This window comes from Panthera uncia, assembly GCF_023721935.1.
Source record: "Panthera uncia isolate 11264 chromosome B3 unlocalized genomic scaffold, Puncia_PCG_1.0 HiC_scaffold_1, whole genome shotgun sequence".
Lineage (NCBI taxonomy): Eukaryota > Metazoa > Chordata > Mammalia > Carnivora > Felidae > Panthera > Panthera uncia.
This window is the reverse complement of record NW_026057582.1, coordinates 108,689,104-108,712,196: the sequence shown is the minus strand read 5'-3', so window position 1 is coordinate 108,712,196 and position 23,093 is coordinate 108,689,104. Positions and strand designations below refer to the sequence as shown.

General features: G+C 50.7%; 1 long non-coding RNA gene across 4 annotated transcripts in view; it reads right to left on the bottom strand.

Annotated features, from left to right (window-relative positions):
* LOC125908924 (uncharacterized) overlaps window positions 1–23,093 on the bottom strand; it is a 27,752-nt gene extending 4,659 nt beyond the window's left edge. The window contains exons 1-4 of one of the 4 annotated variants that reach the window (XR_007453481.1): window positions 20,728–22,903; window positions 19,584–19,729; window positions 17,744–17,909; window positions 11,741–17,130 (exon numbers count right to left, since the gene is read on the bottom strand). This is a non-coding gene — a long non-coding RNA (uncharacterized LOC125908924). Of the gene's footprint in view, window positions 1–11,740; window positions 17,910–19,583; window positions 19,730–20,727 lie in introns of those variants that run through there. The other 3 variants (XR_007453483.1, XR_007453482.1, XR_007453480.1) reach the window with 3 other exon arrangements.

Sequence of the window (23,093 nt, the reverse complement as noted above, 5' to 3'; positions counted from 1 at the left end):
GGTCATCACTTCCGTGGAAAGAGAGAGCTTGTAGCATGAAGGCAACACAGCAGGACACAAAGACCTTGAGCTGAGACACAAGAGACAAGGACCCCTGCATCGCGGCTCAGTCATCAACTAGCTAGCTGGCCCTGGGCATGTCGCTTGACCCAGTCCTTGATTTCTTCCTCTGCTAATGGGAGACATTGGAATGGCTGATCTGCACCTTAATAAGTCAGAGAATCGGTACGAAACATACAGGTGGACCCCCAAAATAGCTTGGAGTTTGATCAGTTTTAGTAAAGCTATCCACAAGGCTGCTGGCAATGGCACCATACAAATACCAATGAAGCTCTAAGAAGGGGGGGTGGGGTGGGTACATGTCTGTCATGGTAAAAGCTTGGTGTCTGGCCAGAGGAGGCCCTTCCTATAGAGGAGAAGGTTCAAGGGCTCAGGTGGCAGAAACAAAGGCTCGACTCTGGGTCTAGGCTCCACCGTTGCTAACCAGGTCCGTAAGCATGGCTTGGCTCTCTCAGCCATGGTTCCCTTGTCCTGAACACAAGGGCAATCCCTCCTACGGCATGGAGTTGGCATGAGGCTCAACAGGACCAGGTGCCTGGCACATAGTAGGCGCTGTGCAGGCTACAGAGGTTGTAGCTGGCTATACACGTGCCTGCAGGAGAGGAATAAGCCTTAGTAAAATCCAGAATCTTTTTTAATTCTTTAGCAGTCTCCAAGGACCTTGATCCTGTATCTGACTCAGAAATACCTCTCTTTCTCTGTCTCTGTTTCTGTGTGTCTCTCTCTGTCTCTGTCTCTTACTCTCAGACACACACACACACACACACACGATAAAAGAAAGAGAAAACCACAGTCAGCCTGGGGTGTTCCCAGGCATAGGAAAAACATGTATGGAACAAGTACCCAATGCAATAAATCAAACTGTGGGATCCAAATCTGAGCCGGGGTCCAACCTCCAGCTCCAGTTGCATCAGAGGGTGGGCCGTACTCTCTGTTCCTACAGCCAGCACTGCCCGGAGCTTCTGGCCCACTCTTCTGGCCACTCCTGAGGTAGTTGACCCCTTCTAGGGAGCTCAAGAGTGCCCAGAGTGGGAGGGAGAGAGAAGTGGGCTGGTGGCCATGGGGATGTTTGGCTTAGCTGAGCCAAGGAGATGGCTATAAAGCCTGGCTGTGGCAAACTGCCCTGATTGCCAGAGTGTTAACGTTGGAAGGGACTGCAGAAAGACATGGAGGTGTGCACACAGGAGCCCCGGGGTGGGGGGTGGAGACTCAGACTCTAGATATGCCTCAGCCTCTAATTGCTGGATGATTGCGGGCAAGTTTTACCATATCCAGGCAAGTTTTATCACAGAAAATGAGGGCCTTAGGTTACTAGATATCCTCCAAGAGCCTTTTCTGCAGCGAGATTTTGCTGAATTCCTCTGATGCCATTTAGCTAGTCAGCTTCTCACTGGGCTTCAATTCATTTCAAGAAAGCAGTTACTAAATGTTGATTGCATGCCAGGGGCTTGTGCTGAGCGCTGGTTGGGCCAAGAAGAAAAGACAGGGTTCCTGTTTTGCTGCTGCCAAGGAGCTCACAGTCTTATGAAGGCAAGCCTATCTTTAATCAAATAAATATAATTCAAGACAACACATAAGGTAGCAGCGATCCCCTTTCCTGGGGAGGCTACAGAAGGCTCCATAAAGGAAAGGGATACCTGAGTGAAAGTTTGAGAGATAAGTAAGAACTTTCGAAAATACCAAAGGCAGAGGGTGCGACAGAAACCAAATCCAAGGGGGAGTGTCAATGGATACGAATATTCATCCGTGCAGCTGTAGCATGGAGAGGGATGGAAAGGCATGAAACTAGAAAGACTAGCGGGAGACAGAGTGTGGAAGGGCATGTATGAGAGCCAAAGAATTAGTTCTTTATCTTACGGGTAATAGGGAGCCATCGAAGATTTCCTGGCAGGGGAGAGACAAAACCAGATCTGCATTTTAGGCCATTCATTTTGGCAGGAACATAGAGCCTCTGGATCAGCAAACAATAGTCCATGAGCCAAATATGGTCTGCAGCTTCTTTTTATATGGCCTGTGAGCTACAGATATTTTTTTTTACTACAACTTTACTGAGAAATGATGTGCATACCATATAATTCACTTATTTATAATATACAACTTAATGGCTTTTAACATACTCAGAGTCCTTTACTCGGTCAATGCAATGCAATTGCAACCTTTGCTCGGTCAATGTCAGAATACTTTCATCTCTTCAAAAAGAAACCCTATATCCTTTAGCTATCACCCGCCCCATTTCCCCATCTCACCTCAGCCCTACTTTCTGTCTCTATAGATTTGCCTATTCTGGATATTTCCTATAAATGGAACCTATAACGTATGGCCCTTTGCGTCTGGCATCTTTCGCTTCGTATAATGTTTTCGTGGCTAAGTAATATTCCATTGAATGGACATACCACATTTTTGTTTCTCCATTCATTAGTTGGTGGACATTGGGTTGTTTCCACCAAAGAAGAGCATAGACATATGTGGCTCACACAGCCTAAATTCCTCCATCTTTTCACAGACTTGATGAACACCCTGCATAGCAAGCCTGGAAGTCAGAATTCCAGGTCAGGGATTCCAACAGTCCTCAAGTGACATCTGATGGTGGCTTCAACTAGAGGGAAGGATGCCATATTGAGTGGTAAAACCAACCGGACTTGGTTGGATGCTTTGGTGAAGGAGAGAACTATTGAGGAAAATTCATTTACCATAAGAGAAGCTGAACTTCAGACAGATAGAGCGGGCAGTCCACAGTGAAATCATGGCTGATGGCAAAGCTAAGCTAAGAATCCAGCTCTCCTCTTGAGTACAACCCATGGACTCGTGAGATTTCGGGAAAGCAGACTAAGCTGGTGGCCGTGACCTTGCTATACGATGCTTTCGCCATATGGCTAATCAGCCAAAAACGTGTATCCTGCGCTGGCACGTTGTCTCAACAAGAGCTGACAGTGTCTCCTGGAGACTCCTGGAGTGTGAATGTCTCATGTGTCCCTCCAAACACCTTTGCAGGCTTCTCTTGATCCAGCCCCTTCCTTCCAACTAAAGAGGTAGGTTGCTCCTCTGCTGTCTTCCTCGATCTCTCCAGTCCTGCCCCCAAAGCTGTGAGCTCGGGCACAAAGCAGAAGTGGCTGTGGTGTCCCTAGCAAGTTTGCCTGGGAGACTGCAAAGCTACAGGGTGCCAGGCCCGGGATACGGAATGAACCGAGACGAGGAGTTTTCTCTGGAGCACTTGTCTCTGGTAACTGCGCCCTCCGATCTCTTTCAACTCCGCTGGATCTCAAAAGAATCCAAACTCTAGCTTGGCAGAGAGGGTTCTCTCCCACCGTGCCTCAACATACCTCTCCAGCCACAGCCTCTCCCATGTCTCTGTGTCTCTGCTCTCTGCTTGTCTCATACTCTGTTCCCCAAACTTACCGTGCTCCTTTCCTGCCTCTGTGCTCTCCATGTGCTCCTCCTGCCCCTACCATCGTCCTCCCCCACTCTCTTCTCCACCCAGAAAACTCCTGCTTATCCTTCAAAACCCATTCAAATATTCCTCCAGGAAGTCTCTCCCTCCAGGTCTTGTTCATTGGATTGGCCACACTGAATTGTGCGTCTTTCTTTTCCACTAGACCTTGCCTTTTGTCTACGTCCTAGGAGTTTACGGGAGAGAGTGGCCCATAGTCTGTACCCTCTAAATATTTGCTGAATGCATAAGAGAGGGAACGAGCGAGCGAGCCGGCAAACATTCTTTCCCCCCATCCTTCAATTTCAAGGGGAATTGCATTCTTGAAACCCCTCTGGTTCTTTCAGAGGAAGCCACTCTCAGCCTCACTGCGTTCCCTTCTATTGATCCTGGGATTTATGGCGCTATTGTTTCCTTTTATTAGGCTGTAATGGCCTCCGTTAAAACATGTTACATGGAAATAGGCTAATTAAGTGTGTCAAATAAGTCACCATCCCACAGAGTGGCCAGCCCTCCCCGGGCAGTGCTGTGGTGACTCACAGTGGAGGGAAGCAGGCAGGGCACAGGGACAGCATGTCCTCAACCCTGTTCCTCAGAGCAGTGGAGGCCCACATGTCAGAGGCTCATGGCTCTGCTCCGGGGGCCTCATGGAGTCATGCCCACCTGCATGAGTTGGAGTTGACAGCTCCCACGTTGGGAAACTTGCTTCCTGTTCCTCTGCCTGTTCCTAGTCTGGGTCCACACAGGAAGGGGGAAAGAGTTCAGGTCTCCAGTCCAGGGAAACTTCTAGTAGCAGGCCTGATGATCAACTTTGGTGGGAAACCTGTTTTACCCACCTCTGTTTCCCATCCAGCAACACTTCCCAAATCCATGCTTGTTCGCAGGAAGCCAGGTCAGCAGGAGGCACCCCAGGTCTTGGGTGAGAGGTGAGGGTCTGCCTTTTGAGGAATTCCCAACAGGTCCTTGGGTTAATGAAGACCGGACTCCCAGACAGTGGTGTTTGCTCTTTTAGACAAGGATCTCATCCTGGGCTCTTCTTGTCCATGAGGGAACGGAGTATTTGATCAGATTCTCATGAGAAAGAGTCCCTTGAGGATAGGGAAATTAGCACGAACAATTTTCGGTTTTGCTCCCCCCGTGGGAAAAGCCTCATCAACTGCTTGAATCCACTCTTCAAGGCCCAGGCAAGCCCGCAGTCTTCTCCTCCCTTGAACTTCTAAAGACGAACCGCCTTCAGGAGCATGTCTCAAAATACTAACCCTGTAGGCTAATAGGAGGGTTCTGCATGCCGAGAAGCTTGGAGAACATCGTGTGAACAGAGTTACACAGACTTATTTATGCAGGACCTCTCGGAGCTCTCCACATGTCAATGTGCATTACGAATCTTCAAGGAAAGTGTGACAGGACCCAACTGTTTCCTACCCCTCCCCAGTGTTAGAATCGTATATCCCTGCCCTCTGCTGTGTCATTTTGCAGTTCTTCCCACTAAACCAGGCTGTGTACGGTTCTAGGGTACTCACTGGTGTTCAGCTTGGCCATGTGACTTCTTTGACCAAAGGAAAATGAGCAGAAGTGGGGTGTCTCAGAGCTGAACCGGTAACAGACATGGCAAGTGTCTGCTCATTTTCTCTCCCATTTTTGTCATTGCCCCGAAAAGAGCACAGCCCTTCTCCCAGAACGCAGCTGGTGAGGAGCCTGAACACCAACCTATCATCTGAGACCGAGCGGCTCCCCCCAAACCCTTCCCGCCAAAGAATGACAAAGTAGCATCGAGCTGGTTTGTTACTTAGCGGTAAGTGACTGTATTAGTTTCTCATTGAGGCCGTAACAAAATACCGCAAACTGAGTGGCTTAGAGCGGCGTGCATTCATTCCCTTCCAGTTCCAAAATCTGGTCTCACTGGGGTGAACTCAAGGTATTGACAGGGCCGGTTCCTTCTGGAGACTCCAGGGGAGAACCTGTTGCCTTGTCTTCTGCAGCTTCCAGTGGCCACCTGTATTCATTGGTTCAGGGCTCCTCTCTCTGTCTTCAAAGTGCCTCACTCCAATCATGATCTCTCTTGCTCCTCACTTTGACCTTCCTGCCTCCTTCTCATAGGGACCCTAGCGATGACATTGGGCCCATGTGAATTATCCAGAATAATCTTCCCACCTCAATATGCTTAATTCAATCACATCTGCAAAGTCCTTGTTGCCATATAAGGCAGCATTCGTAGGTTCTGGAGATTAAGAGGGAAATGTATTTGGGGTCCATGATACAACTTGCTACACTGGCTGATACAAAAAAGGATAAACATATGTAGGGGTTCTTGGGGGCACCTGGGTGACTCAGTCGGTGAAGCGTCCGACTTCAACTCAGGTCATGATCTCATGGCTCGTGAGCTTGAGCCCCGCATCGGGCTCTGTGCTGACAGCTCAGAGCCTGGAACCTGCTTCGGATTCTGTGTCTCCCTCTCTCTCTGTCCCTCCTCTGCTCACGTGCGTGCGTTCTCTCTCTCTCTCTCTCTCAACAGTAAATAAACATTAAAAAAATTTAAAAATACAGATAGATAGGGGTTCCCTACGTTTTTTGGAATTTTTTCTCACAGGGCAACTCAGAATATCTCCTCCTTCCTTCTGAGGATACCCCTTTTGGAAACTGGGCCCTACCTCTATTATTGGGTATTTCTACTGCTAATTTGCAATTAAACCGAAACCCCACTGGCCACTGTAGGATTACAAATTCATGTGGACTCATTTCGGCCACTCTCCCTTGCCAAGAGGGTCTCCTGCTTTCCTAAACTGTAAAAGAGGGATAACATCTGTCAGGCTTGAACCGATCGAATTCCGCAAGATGCTTCTGAGCATGTCGAGGCGGTGACCGGCTGTACTTTCTCAACAGACAGGCCTTGCCTTCCTTCCCTGCCTGCCTTTGCCAGAATGGAGAGCTGGCTGCCATCGTCAGTGGTAAATGCTCTTTGGCTGATAGAGGCAAGGTCTCCCTGATAACCGTGTCCCTGTCGTCCATCCTCTGCCCTTCCTCCTACGGTGTTAGGCATGTGGCCTGCACGGGCCTGTATCTATTTGCCCTGCTGTCCCCTAATATATGGAAGTCCCTGGGGGAGGTGGGCAGAAACTGTGTGCATGAATAGATGAGCCTTATCAGCACTCAATAGCTGTGTGGCATTTGGAACGTTTCTTGTTTTCTTGAGGCTTAAGTTTCCCCACAGGCTACCATGAGACCAGACCGGGGCCCTGCGGCCTCTCCCTGCTGGATTCAAAGCCCTTGAGTCTGTGGCTCTCCCTCTTCCCACCATTTTGGTCAGCACAGCCATTAGACCCCGTTGGTACTGAATAAACATTTGGTGAGTAGAACATGGGTGCCCCTCTTTGTGCAAGCCTTTCCTATTTTGCATTTTACTGGGTTCTGTAAACCAAAATACCCTTCAAAAACCAAAAGAAAAAATGGCAAGTTACCCAGACCCCAGAACAGACCACTGGGACATGTTCAGGATCATTGGGCCTTCCCGGAAACCTCAAATCCCCCATGAAAAAACCAGTGCTACAGGAATAAATGCCACTAGTGAGTTCTGTATTCCAGGCGGATTTGCAGGGCAACCCTCTCCCCACCCGCCACCCCCCACCGAAAGCTTGGATCCTGAAACCCACAAAACTCTTTGGTAGTCACGGAGATTCCCATGGTTAAAAGAAAGATCTATTTTGTGCGAGAAGGGTGACCCAAAAAAGGGTTAAGCCCTAAAAGGTTCATTTCCTCTGCACTGCCTGCTCTAGAATCTGGGATAATTCCTGCCATTAATATTTTAAGCAACTAATTTGACATTTTTCCATTTAATTAACTTGCATACATATGAGAACAGGGTTTTGAGAGTACCATGACATTTAAACAAAGTCATTTAAGTGTTCCCATTTCTGGCGGAGTGCTGCTTTTTTCTTTGCCTTTTTTTTTTTCTTTTTTGCTCCATTTCTGTTTTGCATTCCTGATCCTGACGCTGGGCTTATTAGCTCAGAGAAGTGACCAAATTTCCCAAAGCAAATGTCCCACAGCCTCAACCTAGGTGACGTGGGTGGGCCTAGAGCTCCGGGCTGCGGCTCTTTTAAACTGGATCCTGCTTTTCCATGCCTTTCTACAAATGGCGTTTCAATCAGAGCAGGCGCGTCACAGGCTAATGTTTTCCTGTTGCCACACCAACCCCGGGTGGGGGTTGGGGGAGGAGCGGCGGGAACACAGACCATTTATCAAATGTAACCATCTCCACAGAAGAGCTGGGGCTTGGGGAGGGAAACAATAGCTCCGTGACGATTTTCTCTTCCAAATGACAAATAATTGCTGTCATATCATCAAATGATTAAGAAATAAAGGAAAACAGACAAATGGAGTGTATCCATTGAGGGATGGGGGGGAGGGGGTCTGGGGAGAGGCTCGCTCAATGTTCCATAATTGAAAAATTGCACCCTAATTAGCTCCCACCCCAGAGAATTCATGAGTTCTATGCGCCATCCAATCCGCAGCCCGCCAAGTCACAGAACTTGCAGCCATTAAAGTTTACTGCTGGTTTCAGAAGGGGCTGTGCAGTCTCCACATGCATCCAGAGAGTGAGGCTCTTCAGCTTGCCCAGCCCTCAAGAAGGATTCATTACTTCATACTTTCATCTGCCATAATTAATCACAGATTTTCTCTGCCTATCAACAGCTCCGGCTGCTCTCCCCAGATGAACCTGGGCACTCATGCCTCCAGCTTATCGGTGGTGGCCAGGCCAGCCTGGCTCACACAAGGTCACGGGAGCTGTATTCCCAGGATACAAAATGGCGCCCCCTCATCCCAGGCGTCATGGGAGAGAGAGGGTCCTGCATTTAAAATGAAATCCCTTTGCAAACCGAGCTCATGGGACTCTGGAGAAATCCAGTCTTCATTTCCACCCATGTTCCAGATATTCTTTGGGGCTTTCTAATGAGGCTATCAGGAAGAATAGCACTGTAAGAGAGGCGTGTCCCCATTCTCTTCCATTCCCTCCCCCTGGACCTGGGTTTAAATCCCAGCTGCATGACCTCATTAGCTGCATGACCTTGGGAAAGTGACTCAGTCTGTCTGAGCATGAGTTTTTCCTTTTGTAAAACGGAGACCATAGGACCTACCTTTCAGAGAAGATGGTGGCTGGAGAATGCCATTGTGAAGGACCTGGGTTATGGGTGCTACCAATGCCTCTTGATGCCTTTACGTAAAGTGGGGGTAATGATCTTACCTCCCCACTAGGATTTTAATGAGAATTGAGTAGAGAACGCATTATATGTGTGTAAAGTGCCTTGCACAAAGTTGGTGCCCAGGAAATATTCGAAATGAACTGAGCTGAATCACACATAATTGGTTCATTCATTCACTCCATCAGCTAATAGTTGTTAACTGCCTACTTTTTGTCAGACACTTTGTTCAGCACGGGATATACACTGGGGGGGTGAGACAGACTTGATTCATGCCCTTGGAGGCTCACATTCTAGTGGGGAGCACAATGGAAACCAAAGTTAAGAAAAACAACACACAAGTTGTAAAAAGTTCTATAAAAAAAAAAAAAAGACAAGAACACAGATGAAGGCTAAGAGCTGGTGGTGAGTTTTAGACCTAGTGGCTAAAGACGCAAGCATGTGAGGAATGGTCAGGAAAAGCATTCCAAGCAGAGGACACAGCCTCGGAGAAGCACAAAGTACCTTAACATATTCCAGGAACAGAGAACAGGCGATGAGTCGGGCCATTGGAGCACCCAACCCCAAATCTCAGTGATTTCAGACAATATTAGTGTATCCCTTTTTCTCCTCAGAACCAATCGGGTGTTTGGTTGGAGGTCTTTTGCTCGGTTGCTCAAAACCCAAGCTCCCTGCCATCCTCCGAGGTCTCCTTGGAGTGGTCCATTACAGCCTCTGCATGCAGTCAACGGCAAAAAGAAAAAGCTTTGGGGGCCAAGACCAGAGGTGATGCATCTCACTTGCACTCATATTCCATTGACAAGAACTCCGAGATACGGCCCCGCCTTACCGCGAGGAGGGGGGGACGGTGTCTGGCCATGTGCACAGGAAGACAATAAACAGCTTGGGAAGACACATAGCGATGTTTCTGCCTCCCAAGGCGAGTAAGGGTAGGTAGCCTGGAGTGAGATGAGACGTGGAAGCCAGTTTGTACAGGGCCATGTAAACAAGGGGAAGTGTGGGGTTCAGGCAAAGAGAATGAGAAGCCGTTCCAGGGTATTCCTTACACGCCAGTTTAGATCTAATCCAGTGAGAATGGGAAGCCAGTCAAAACTAATGACATGACCTAAGTTATATCATAAGAGGACCCCTCTGGCTGCTATGAGGAGAACACATCTGCAGAGGGCAATAACGGTCCCTCGAAGGTACCTTGGGTTAGGTGATGGGGAAGGGGATGAAGAGAATGGGACAGATTTGAGAGACTTCAGTCCCTGGAAACTGGCTCCAGTCTCACTGGCTAGCCGGCACGCAGGCGCGTGCCGACCTGGGGCTGTCATGTGCGGCCCCAAGAGATGAGAGAAAACACGAAAGCACTGGGCCATGCAGCTGGCCGTGTGGAGAGGAGGAATTCCAGAAGTTTCCACCTGGACCGAAAGCCGGGAATCTGTCTCCTCGTGGGCCCTCTGGCCCATCGCGGCAGCAGACCCTCCAAGTCCTGCTTCCACGGTGGGTTGAGAGAGGTTAACAGTCAACCAGCCCAGTTCCCGCCGGTCCCAGGGCCGGGGGGGGAACTGGGATGAAGCGGGCAGTTCTCGCAGAGACCGCTCATAGGGCACAGGCTTCGAGTGGGTCCACTGAATCCTCACAACTGGGCTGGGAGGATGGAAGGCGCTACCGTGGACGCTCCAGACAAAGGAACGTTCCAGACAAAGGAACACATTCATGTTGCTCTTGTGACTTGCTCCTATTCGTAAAAGCACCGGTTGGGAGACAGGTCTTCTGCTCGCGCCGGAGTGCGTGACCGGTGGGCTTTGCCTACACTCGCACAGAGACCGACAGGAGCGTGAGGATCTGCCCGGGGCTCTTTACGGTCCGTGTTTCCTGCCAACGTGGCAGTGGCCTCCTCCAACCGGATGCTGCCCAGTCCCGTGGTCTTCCAGCGTCCCGTTCCGCGATGCCTTCGGACAGGTCGCTGCCTTATGAAGCCAGCTGATCTTCACAATCGCCCGGCAGCCTTTAAATACACAACATCCTGAGCCGCCGCATACATATTACGGCAGACTCTAGGGACGAAGGGAGCCAGTCCGCTGTATTTTGAAATCTTCCCCGGGCACACGGCGACATGGCGCTCAGATAAAAGCCTAGCGGTGGGTTCGGTGAGGCTCAGGGAGAAACCGTGATTACAGAGTGAGTTCTTGACAGCCAGGAGTAGATAAAGGGTCTCTGGCCCTTCTAGTCTCTTTTCCACAGCACCATCCTCACGCTCCGAAGGGGTCTTGGAGGCGTCCATCCTTACCAATGACCTGGAAACGTCAGAGCAGGCCAGGAGCTCCGAGGTTATCTTTCCCACCCAGGGGTTCCCGCATTTCTGTCGGACCAACTGCGTCAGAGTCGGAGGAGGCGCTCATTATCGCGCGGCTTCCTGGCCTCGCTCCGTACCTCCTGTCTCAGCGACCTTGGGGTTGATATTTTCTAAAACACCTCTGGTGATTCCGCTATCAGCCATGTTTGGAAACCACTGATCCAGCCTTCCCCATGTTGTAAGTCAATAAAACTGAGGCCCAGAGAGAAGTAATTTGCCTAAGATTACCCGGCCTATGAGCCAAGTTTCCTGGCTCTAGTCCTCACCCGTCAGAGAGCCCCTCCACGCGTGGGGGCAGGGGGAGGGGGTGCTCAGCCAGCAGCGGCGGGATGGGCCATCATGTTGAAAGAGCTGCTCAAGAGAGATATCTAATTAGCTGACTGTAGCAGTTTTCCTTCCCCTGGTTATTGATGCTTCTTCTCCCTTCTCTCCCTGGTACTTCCCCTGCTCATCCTAATGTGATCAATTACTCACAGGAATAAATTACGCACACAGCCTACAGTCTATTAGGTAATCGGTGATGCACCGGCTAGGGGAGCCAACAGGCAAGACAGGCTGTCTGGAGTGTAGGCCAGCAGAAGGGACAGTGTGGGCCCAGTGCATGGAGGAGTCTCCAAACAGAAAAGCCCAGCCCTCCAACAATCGTCGAACTGTCTGGCCGCCCCCCCCCCCGCCCCCCGCCCCAGACGGGCTCGCAGGCCAAACTTGAAAACAACTTTTGAAACAGCTGGCCTGCCGCTCTGTCGGGGCTGCAGTTCTGCGGGCCGACCACCACCTTCCCCATCTCCCACAGCCCCAATCCCTGAGGAGGCCTAGCTCCGATCCAGCTGGAACTAGAGCCTGCCTCTCAGATCTTGGGGTTCATTCAAATCGCCAGGGATCCTATTAACACGGAGGAGGTTCCGGGGGGGGGGGGTGCCTACGACCGCCTTGCCAACACCAGTGCCGCTGGTCTGGAAAACGACGCCCTAGCGATCGGTGTGGGCAGCACTGAGAGGTCAGCTGGCTTGTTCATAGGCAGAGGTTCTTTTCCCGGCCACCCCCTTTGTATGTGCTGTGCCGCCTGCCCACAACACCCTCCCCACTGGTATCTGCTTCGAAAACTGCTCGCCAGTCGCATATTCTGGCTCGGACGCACCTGCTCTCTGAAAGTCTTCACTGACTCCCCCTGGAGTCTCAACTTAGAGCAAATGATACTTTCACTGTGTCCCGCTCACACTCCATTATAGCAACGCTTACCTAAATTAGTGTGCCACTCGATGGCCTGGGAACTCTGTAAAAACTGTCCCAACTCTTCCGTTTCTCCGTGCCTGAGCCTCACAGAGGGCTCTGCTAGGCACTGGGCACGGTTACAGGGCCTGGGAACTTTTCAGAGATCCCTAAAAACTGTCTGTAGATCTGAAAACAAAATTATTGGATCCCAAACACGAAGGAAAAGCTTTGCAATGGAAATGAATAAAATTTTACTGAAACGTCCACAAAACAGAATATTACATCAACCGCATTAATGGTTTCATTTAGCATTCCTAAAAATTCATAAAAATTTCACTGTCTTTGAGAACGACGTGCAGGTTAGATGTTTCTCACTTTGCAAGAATTCTCGAGCACCCCCATAACTGCTGCGAAATCAAAGCCGGCCGTAGATGGAACGAATTACTTGTAGCCAAATAATTTCAAAAGTGACGTTATAAAATATAATCCTTATTTTTCTTCACAGAAAAAATATACCTCATATGGAATATGGGTGAATTGCAATACATTTGATCCGTGTGAGTCGGAGCTTCCAGAGCAAGCGTGTCTAGGTCTTAGAAAGTCTGAACACAATCTTGATGTCTGGCCTAGGGGAAGCACGCAGTACATTTCTCCCAAAGGAATGGGATGAATGAATGGCAACCCAAAGTGATTCTGAAAAGTGCGTAGGTGGGAGGAGAGGAAGGAAAACAGGCGAGAGAAATATATAAAGCCTAAGCCAAAGTTTTAAGACAACAACAAAGGAAGTCCTTGTTAGGGAGAAACCCTAGGCCCAACTGGAAGACAGAAGCAGGCGATATCGCCCCCTACCGGCTGGAGGAGTCCCGGATTGTCCACACATTCTGGCTTCGTTTATTGATCTGTCATTGTTGCTTCTCCCACGCCAAGAACATCAAAGCCCTTTGGAATTCTCTCAAAGAAAGAAGTCAGTGGTCCCCGAGGATCAGCCTCTGCCTCGCTCCGGGAAGGAGGCTCGAGGGGAGCTGTATCACTGGCTTTGTGTCAGACATCCTGAAATGGATCCAAACCCATCTTGAACCTATTTCTACCTTCCTCCTGAACCACCTCTTGGTTAACATGTTCCATATGTTCCTTTCCCTGGTGGAAAATAGGCTTTGCTTTTATTTCAAAGGGTATCACTGGAAAGTCTGGGGGGCAGGGGCTTTGTTCTAAGACAAGCAATCTTTGGGGAGCTCTTTTAAAGAAGCAGAGATAAACAGAAAGATTTATATACAAGATGTTCACCGCAGCATTATTTATAATAGCGAAAGAGTGGAAACAGTCTAAATGCCCAACAACAAGGGGCTGGTTAATGAAATTATGATCTACCCACACAGTAGATATCACAGCCATTAAAAGCCAGGCTTTTGGAGATTATTTTTATAGAAATATCCAATCTTTTGTGAGCCCTTCATAGGTGCCAGGAGGCATTGTCTCTGCTTTCCGTGTCTTACAACAGCCCTGTGAACAAAGCTTCGTCTCCATGTGACGCGCAAGGACACTGAGGCCCAGGCAAGCCAAGGTCACACAGCTAGGGCTACAGCTGTGCCACCCTAGAGCTGCACCGTGACGTGACGTGCTGCGTGCTGCTGCCTCCCTCTCACAGAGATTCGTGGAAATTCTGAGCCTGGGGAGTTGGAGGCGAAGTGGCGAATTCCTTCCCGGATCTGCGGCACGCTTTCAGGAAGGAGGGCGGGTCGGGCAGCACCCCAAGGAGCGGTGAGGTCGTGGCCGGGCAGCTCTCACAAGGAGGGTTCCCAGAGGAGGAAAGAGCCCAAGCAAGTTGTGGGGAGAGTTTAGCAAGCACGGAGGACGTGGGGATGGTTAGCACATCAGGTATGTTGTAACCACACTGGAAACCAATAGAGAAACCACAAGGGACTGGGCTGAGCCCTGCGGCACGTGCCGAAAACAGGGACAGTGACCATCGAAACCTCTAGTGTTAGTGAGCCCATCCAGACACCCGTGCTGCGTGCTATTCCAGGTGTCTCATTAAATCCTGAGGACCACAACCTTTCTTCGGGCTATCGTCATGCCCATTTCACAGGAGAGAAAACTGAGACCCGGCAAGATTTGAGTAATGTGCCTGGGGTTTCGACCGGTGAGCAATCGTGCCGGAGTTGAAGCGTGTGGTGCAGAGACCAGAGGCCACGTGCTTACCCACTGGGCAACCTCCTCCCTCCTGGAGTTGGGGGGACGGGGGGGGGGGTGGCATGCCAGGCACAGGGATAGGCGTTCACGTTTATCCCCCAGCAGCGCATGCTGTTTTGTGTTCCATCAGCTACAGCTGGCCTCCTTCGCTATTCAGGGAAACCATTCTATATGGAAACGATTACAGAGCCTCCTGAGTTTATGAGAACCCCCAGGAAGCCCAGCTTCTAGCAACACCAGAGGTGGGGGAGGGGAGAGATTCCTCCACATTTGGGGAAAACCACCCAATGGCCTCTGGTTCCTCCAGCTGGTGCCGTGTGAAGTCCACGGGGCATCGGAAACAAAGGAACCTCGCACGCCCACCCCAGAAGTCTTGGGCCCCTCCTCAGCCCCAAGATGCTGGCTCTGCCCCCGTTAGCCTCCAGCCCTAGGGGCCTCAGCCTCTTCCTCCAAGATCGGCCACCTCCTACCAGGTCGCCAGGCTCTGAACCGGCTCCCCAAGCCCGTAGCAAAAGGGCCCGGCCCTCCTGCACCCCTGCCCACCACCCCCAAGGCAGGCTCTTCTCAGACCCTTTACTTACCTGCTTTCACTGTCCACAGTAGCAAACATGGGGATTTTTCTGGTCTGTCTCCCTTCCTGAAAAGGTGAGTGGAGGTCTCTGTGGATTCTGACTACTGTGCACCTGGAGGGCAGGCTCACCGGGTCTAATAGAACGGACAGCCCTTGGGGGCCAATCCAGTGCCGGCACCCCTCCCACCCACAAGCCCACCCCCCAACAGACCCAGAGGAGTAGGCTCTGGAGCCCTGCTGTCTAGGACACACCCCCTTTCTTGGCCCCAGGCCCCCTGCCCCGAGGCACAGCCCCTCAGACTGCCCGGATCCCAGCGACCAGAGGGAAGTCCTCTCCTCCGCCACTATGGGGCATTTGGCGGTGAGGAGGAGAAGCCGGGCAGTGGGGCTCTCCTCTACCAGAGAGAGCTGGCCCTCAGATGGAGAGAAGAAGGAGGAAGGAGAGCCGCGAGTGTGGGAAAAGAGCCTTAGGCAGGACTCTGCAGTTTTGGACTCTTAGTTCCTCAGAAGCGGGGCTGAAGCTTTCACCCCTGGGTTTTGTGAAACTTCGTCATCTCCTTTCCACAAGGTCATCATTTGGCTTGAGCAAAATGTCCCTTGCAGCCAAATGGGCCCCAGCTAAAGCAGCCTGAACTAGCCCATCGAGGCTGGAGGGGGCCATCCCCCCGGAGGGCTGTTCTGAAGGCCTGGGCCCTGCAGGAGCGTTCTCAGCTCGGGGCCCCATCCTCCCCAGACCGGAGCAAGGCAGGGGGCATTGTGTGGGGAAGGTTGCCGCTGAGTCCGTGGAAGTTCAATGGCACTCTAGACTTGCCGTACGATGGGCTCAACCCCAGACAAGTGCCTTTCACGTTGGCCTCTAGGACTTCTGCAGCCTGCCTCCCCTGGACCCACTCGCAGTTGCCATCCTGGTGGCAAAGCCTGATTAATCCTTTATCTCATGCTTCTGCATCTAAAGTAGCTCCCTGCTACATACAAGGTAAAGTTCAAGTTCCCCACCACGGCGTTCAAGTTCACTGTGTACCTCCTGCAGCCTTATCGCTCCCCATTTCAGATTCTGTGTCTTAGCTGGATAGAACTCCATGCCTTTGCTCATTCGGTTCCCTCTGCCTAGAATTCCCTTAGCTTGCGTCTCTGCTTTGCTAACTTCCACTCCAACTTCCCAGGCTGGGGAAAAGGGTTCCTCCTCTGGGCTCCCGTACCTCTTGGCCTCACTTAGCCTGTCAAAACTCAGACCAGACTACGCTGTCGCTGGCTGTTTTCTTGTCTTTCCACTGCACTATGGACTCTCCAAGGGCCAAGATCACCACTGCTTCCCTCTTCCCCAGTGCTAGGTCCGGTGTAAATTGGCCTCTGTCCACTCGCCCACCCCACCTCGTGGTTACTCTCTCCAACCAAGCTACCGATTTCCAAGAGAATGTTCAGGCCACCCGTCCGGATCTTAGAGATGATGCAACGAGGCTCAGAGGCTTGCCTGGTGCCCTTTGAACCCATCCGTTTCTCTGTGACAATCCCTGGCTACCCAGCAGGGCTTTGCAACCTACCCGTTTGCTCAGCGTCTGTCCCCTAGGAGACAGTGATCACCATACTATTCAGCTTCTAGCCCAGAACCTGGCCTATAATAGGTGCTTAATCAAAGCGTGTTCGAAGGAAGGGGCAGGGAAAGGCTTTCACGCTGAGAAAGCCCACCAGCCCCACGATGGGCGAACAAGGCTTAACCCCATTTGGTTTCTCTGCAGCTTCCAGCGAAGAGCTGGGGACACAGTCAAGCGTCAGCTAGCATTTTCAGACCAAATTCTACACACCATGACTTTCTTCGGTATTTGTGCTGCGATTTACAAGGCACTTTTGCAAACATTGACTTACTTAATTTTCATAATAATCATTAGAGGCCTTATAATTTTTTTTTTTTTTTTTTTTTTTTTTTTTTTAGATTTTATATGGAGGAGCCAATCCCAGGCCTTACCTGCCGGCAGCCTAGCCCACGGCACACACTCCTATCTGAAGTCAGAGTCCCGCTGCCTAGACAAATCCATATATGTTACAGGCATCCTTGTCCACGCATGGTCCAAACACAGCATGGTTACATGATTGCTGATAGAAACAGGGAATCCTCAGCGAATGAATGGTCTTGCTCCTAAGATCAATGGCCCAAATCAGAGAGCCCAGACACCCCCTGCCTCGTAATTCTGTTCTGAGATTCCCTCTGCCCCCCACCGAGCCGTGAAACAGCAGTGCCCGAAGCAGCCAACCGCTCCCAACCAACCCTCTTTCTCTAGCTTCTCCTGGAGCTTGCTGACCTCAGAGTCGCCCTTCCCAGACGGCAAAGCTGTAATAAGGCAACGCTCAGAGGTGGCCACCCATCAGAAGCTTCCAGCCCCTCCCTTATCCCAGAGGCCAACCTTTGGTCAACAGTCTCTTCTTTCAAGAGAGAAACTACAGAGTGACCGCCAGCAGAGAGAGAGGGACTGGTCAGTTGAGACCTGAGGTTGAAACCTGGCCTTGCCACCAAATCGCTGTTTTTGCTTGGGCAAGTGGCCCCCACCTCAGGTGGCTCCCTTCACAAGGACGGTGGTGGCTTCCCTGAGCCGTCCATTTCCTCTTTCCTGCCAGGCCTCTCGATAACCAGAAGCCACAGTTCTGGGGCAGGGAGAAAGCTTAGGGCACTAACAGTAAAGGTTCCTCCCTTTCTGCAAAAATAACAAACCAACAATAAAAATAGCAATGGGGCATATGTACTGTTTACTTACACAATTTCACACCATCTTCGCAGAAATGCTAAGAGGTGGATATTCCTTTTGCTCCCATTTTAAAGATGGAAAACAAATTCTCAAAAAAAAAAAAAAATACTCCGTTTCGTCCTTGGACACACAGCTGGAGACAGGTAGAAGCAAGATTCGAAACTGGGCGACTTATCTGCAGAACAAGAACATTTTAGAACATCATTCTTTTCTGCTGGTCTCACCAGCTCAGCTTGTCCTTCCCCATAGAACATTTATAAAGTTCGACCACATACTTGGACACAGAGAAAAAAATCTTTTAATTTAAAACTGGAGAGTCTATAGGTCGCATTCTCTGACTGTAATCCAAAATTTTTAAATAAAAAAATAATGTGGCTGAAAATATTCTTAAGTGCTTGGGAATTAACAAACAGAGGTCTAGATAACCCATGGATCACAAGAAATATTAAAACGAAACTCAAAAACCATCTAGAAACAGATGAAAAGAGGAACATTTTATTTCAAAACCTACGGAACCCCCAAAAAAGCTCAACTCAGGGGGAAATTATGGCCTGAAACGCCTTCCTTATTAAAGAAGAAAGACTAAAAATAAAGGAGCTGAATACGCATCATAAGGAATTAGAAAAATAAGCCAACAAAAAAGGAAAGCACAAAATGGGAATTGACCAATAGCTGAAATTAATAGCCCAGAAACTAAGAGAAGGGGATAAAAAAAAAAAATACACCAAACAAGGGCTTTGAAACCAGAGTTGGTGGGAGGGAGAGGCCACTGGTATCTTGGGGCAGGTGAGGGCCCCCTGATCCGTGAGGGTCTCCCTGGAGCCCCGCCGGCCAGTAACGCAGGCTCCTGGAGCTCGGGGTCCCGCCCCCCAGCAGGTGGCTTGTTCCCACCGCACAGTCTGGCGATGTGACTGCCCACCCGAGACTCCTTGGCCTGGAGTCGCGAGCAGAAATAAAGCTCCTCCGTCTGGGCTTATTAGGCAAAGGAGGCAGTTTTGTGTTTTCAGCAATGAAAGCTGCTGCGGTTTTGTTTTCTCTCTGTTGCCAGGAGTCAAGAGGAAGTCTGTGGTTAGACATCTTCGGGTGGAGACGTACACAAACACAGAGGCTAGAGATGAGCTCCTCGAATTCAGCCCGCCCGGGCCCAGCCCCATGGAAGGAGGCTAAGGAAACAGAGCCTGGGGCAGGGGAAGGTGGGGGGAGAGACACCGTGGAGATGCCCAGACCCGCAGCCGCACTCAGCCTTACTCTATCCGCGGCCCACTTCCCTTTCCCATCCTGACAGCGGGATCCTGTAGATCCATTTTTTCTTCCAGGCATGAGGCAACCCAATTTGCCTTCACTCTGTCCAGAGACCGAGGTCAAATGATCCCTGTGAATTGAGCGCCCGTCTCAGTAGTGGAGCCATGGCAGGCACTGCGGGCCACCACCCGCTGTGGGTCCCAGCCTCTCCCTCGTTTCCATCAAAACCTTGGATTTGTTCCGGGTCACACCTCCACAAAGTGCTCACGCCTCCAGCCTCCCGCGTATCTAGAACCCGGCCATTTGATTGCACTTCTGGCCAATGAGCTATTGCATTCCTAAGAAGACTTTCCCATTCTTCATTCCGGTTCTTCCTCTGTCTCCCTTCTTTGTCCTGCCTGGAGCTGGCATGCAACCCTGGAGATAGGACACCCATCTTGTGTTTATAAGGTAGCAGCAAGAGGATAAAGGGAGAACAGGAAAACAGAAAGGCCAGGCCCTCCACGGCATAATCCCATCACCTGCCACCCTGCCCTGTGCTACTCTTGTGTCCAGGGAAAAATAACGCTGCATCTGTTAAAACCATCTGTAGCCGAGCCCCTGTTACCTGCCGCTGAATGAATTCCTTCTTGAAATGACAACTTTGGTCTTTGTAGGGTTTTCGAAATGTTTTCAGCCCGTCTTCTTACTGGGTCCTCACGGAAATTCTTCAAGGTGGGTCAGCATCTTTCTTCCCGTTGTCAAATGAGGAAACTGGGGTGCCATGGATGTGAAATGGGTCAAACAGAGTTAGGGTCTGAACTCCTGCACTCTGTGCCTCAGTTCATTGCTTCCCCCCCCCCCAAAAAAATCCTTCTTCCTCTAAGCAGTTCAGGGCTATCCTTATCCTCACTCTACCTTGCCCCACACAATCTTGCACACTGAAAGCAGAAATCCCTCAGGAACCAAGGAGCATGCGAATGGAGCTTGGTCCCTTCTAGTGCCAGGAGTAGACATGCTCTTTTATTTTAAAATCCATCACTTCCAACCAAAGGATCTGGGTTCAAGTCTTGGGATTTCCCCCCTGAACTTGCTATGTGTTCCTGGGTGGGAACAATCTCTGAAAATCTCCCTGCCCATCTATACAGTGAGAATGGCAGCCGGTCTCCTCCAGAGGCTATGATAATAAATTCAGAGATATATGATAATGTATGATGTATGACAATAAGCTCTGAGATAGTAATCTCGAAGCACTCAGGATGTCACGGAGAACACTTTGCACATGATAAAGCACCGATGCCCTTATTACGGGGCTGTTATCATGATGACTTTGGTCTGTCTCAAGGCTGTGACTCCTCCCTCAGCTCAGCTCTCCTTGCGGTTGACACGTAAATTACAGATATGCTTCACATGCCTTTGTGACTACTCGTCACCATTTGTCGACCTCAGGGGAGCCGAGAACGTTGATCTCATGAGCATATACCTTTAAGCAAGGATAATGTTAGTGTTATGATACTTACTTGCTCGTTAAGCCAGGCTATTTGATCTCCTAAGGTCTTTACTTTCTTAGTGACCAAAACTTATCCATTCATCCACTTTCCAAAAAAAGAAATAGACTCTGGGCTGGAGACTCTCAGGGTTGCACGGGACTTAAAAATCATCTGGTCCAGCCTGCCCTCCCACACCGAGCCCTCCCCTTTCTGGGATGGCGTCTCATCTTCATGCCCCCTCCCCCCAAATCCCCGACGGGCATCGAACCTCCACGTGCTCACCTCAGAGACAAGGGGTTTGCTGCCTCCTGGGGTGGTCCATTTCTCCTCTGAACATCGTCTGCTAGAATACTCTTCCTCTAACAGACACTCCTTGGCAGACACAAGGATGTGTTCTTGGCAAACTTCTAATACTGTGCACATTTGACTGTGTAGGATGGTGACTGGCAGAGTCAGTGGGGGATGAAGAAGCCCACGTGAGGTGTTACCAAACAGGAAGTGCCATCTGTGCTGGATGATGACAGTCAGGGAAAGCGTCAATCAGCTGCCCCGGGTGGCTCCAGAGACAGCTTCTTCCTTCCTCACATTAAAGAGCTCAAGAATAGCAATTACTCCGTTAATTCTGACGCTCTGACTATTCACGGGGCCAGGCCAGGCCATGTGGCAGTGACAAGACTGAAATCTCAATCTTGAGATGGAAGTTTATTTCTTGCGCGTATCAGGTGCCCCGTGAGTTGCGAGACCCTCCCCCTTTTGGCATGCCGTCTGGAACACGGGGCGTCCAAAGTCCCTATGGCAAAACGAGGAGGCACATCAACCCGCGATTGCCTTCGTCTCAGCCCATTGGGCAGAATAAGCCGTGGGGCCCCAATCTAGCTGCAGAGGAGGCGGGGAAGTGTAGCCCGGCACATGGAATCTGTGGTGAGTGCTGTCTCTCCAGCCAGCCTTCCCCCAGGACATCTCAGGGTATGCCATTAAAGAAACGAGAGTCAGCCCTGTGGAGAAGAGGAGCCCATGGCCATGGAAATGAACCATGCAAGGTGATGGGGAACTTTTGGGGGAGGCCCTCTGTCTGCTGCTGTTCACTATAAGCAGCCATCACACGGCAATCTGAGGTAGGATCTGTACGCACGGGCGGCCAGGCTCTTCCACCCACAGCGACCGTGTGCTGACAAACACCGAGGACAAACTTTGCATGCGGAGTGTTCCCGACGTCCCCGTCATCCCTCCCGTCGCCATATTTGCCCCACACACCCCACTCTCCAAAAATGCGGTCTTGGCCTGCTCTGTTTCTTCTCATTCAGCTCCCTCAGAGCTCCATCTTGGCCAGCGCAGTTCCTGGGAGGAAAGGAAGGGACAGACAGTGCTGGAGAGACCCAGGTCGCGGGGGAGCATCCTGGCTTGCCAGATCAGTCTCTGAGTCCCCCCACCCTGTCGGAGGGAGGAATTTGGGTCAGCAGTGAAGTGGAAAGAAAACTCCAGAAGAACATAGAGGGGGTAGGGAAGGAGGGACCAGAAGAAAAAAAAAAAAAAAGACATAGGTGTTGAGTCCTTTGTGTATAATGGGGATGCAGAAAGTTGAGAGTCATGGCGTGTCAGGTCGATTATGGATGCCCGGAGGGTTTGGGGTGCCTTGGAAGAGTCAAAGTTTCTAAAGAAGACTTGAAGCCCAAGATAGTGAGAGAGAAAAGGAAACAGGGACCTCATTCTTTTTCATCTCTTTGAGAGGTGTGCCTGAAGATGGAAAGCTCTCTCTTTCGCTTGCTGGATTGGGCTTCTTTGAATGTGACTTCATGTAGAAACGAGGTCACAAGGAATCCCCACAGGTACTCAGGTTACGTGAATAAAACCCGAAGTTGAATGAGTAGCGTATTCTGGAGGCAGGCAAGGCAATCGGACAAGAGCAAGAAGGGGCTGTAATTGTTCAGAAATAGACTAATACGCTTTGGGGATGCCAGAGGACGAGGAGAGTGTCCAGCAGCAGCCAGGAGCCACCTCTCCACCCCCAGCCTCTGGGTCAGAGAGCCCGGTGAGCTCTCTGCCCCTTTCCCTGACTCAGGTTTCCAGACCTGAGCTCCATTTCCTGGATGCAGACTGACTCGGGAGTATCTCCTCCCTCCCCCACTCGTTGTACCTCCACTTGGTGGATGCTACAGTGACATTAGCTTTGCTGGCTGCCACCTCCCCCCTGTTGACTCATACGAGACTTCCTGCCAACTAAAAACCCAGCCTCTTTCACTTATGCTGTTGACCTAGGTATCCCACATCCTGTGTGTGTCTGGTGGGTATTCTGAACCCCAAGCAAAGGTCTCTCTTGCCTTTCATCTTGCTATGCATGAATTTGAGCCCATTTCAGCCTGGCCAAGGCCTTTGCAAACCCTGCCTCTCACCTTCCCTGAAACGTCCACCCTTCCCACTTTCCCACACGCCCCTCGGGGACAAGGCGGTTCAGCCCCATGGGGGAATCACTTGGCCTGTAAAAGGGGTAACACAACCTGTCTTACAGGGACGCCATGAGCAGTAAGTCCATTCTAGCCATTGGTAAGTGTTGAACAGGATGTGGCCCAAGACAGTGTCCCTTGGCATACCTCATCTGGGCTGCTCAGCTGGGCTCATGTAGTTAGATTCAGCCATTCCTCTTGCACATG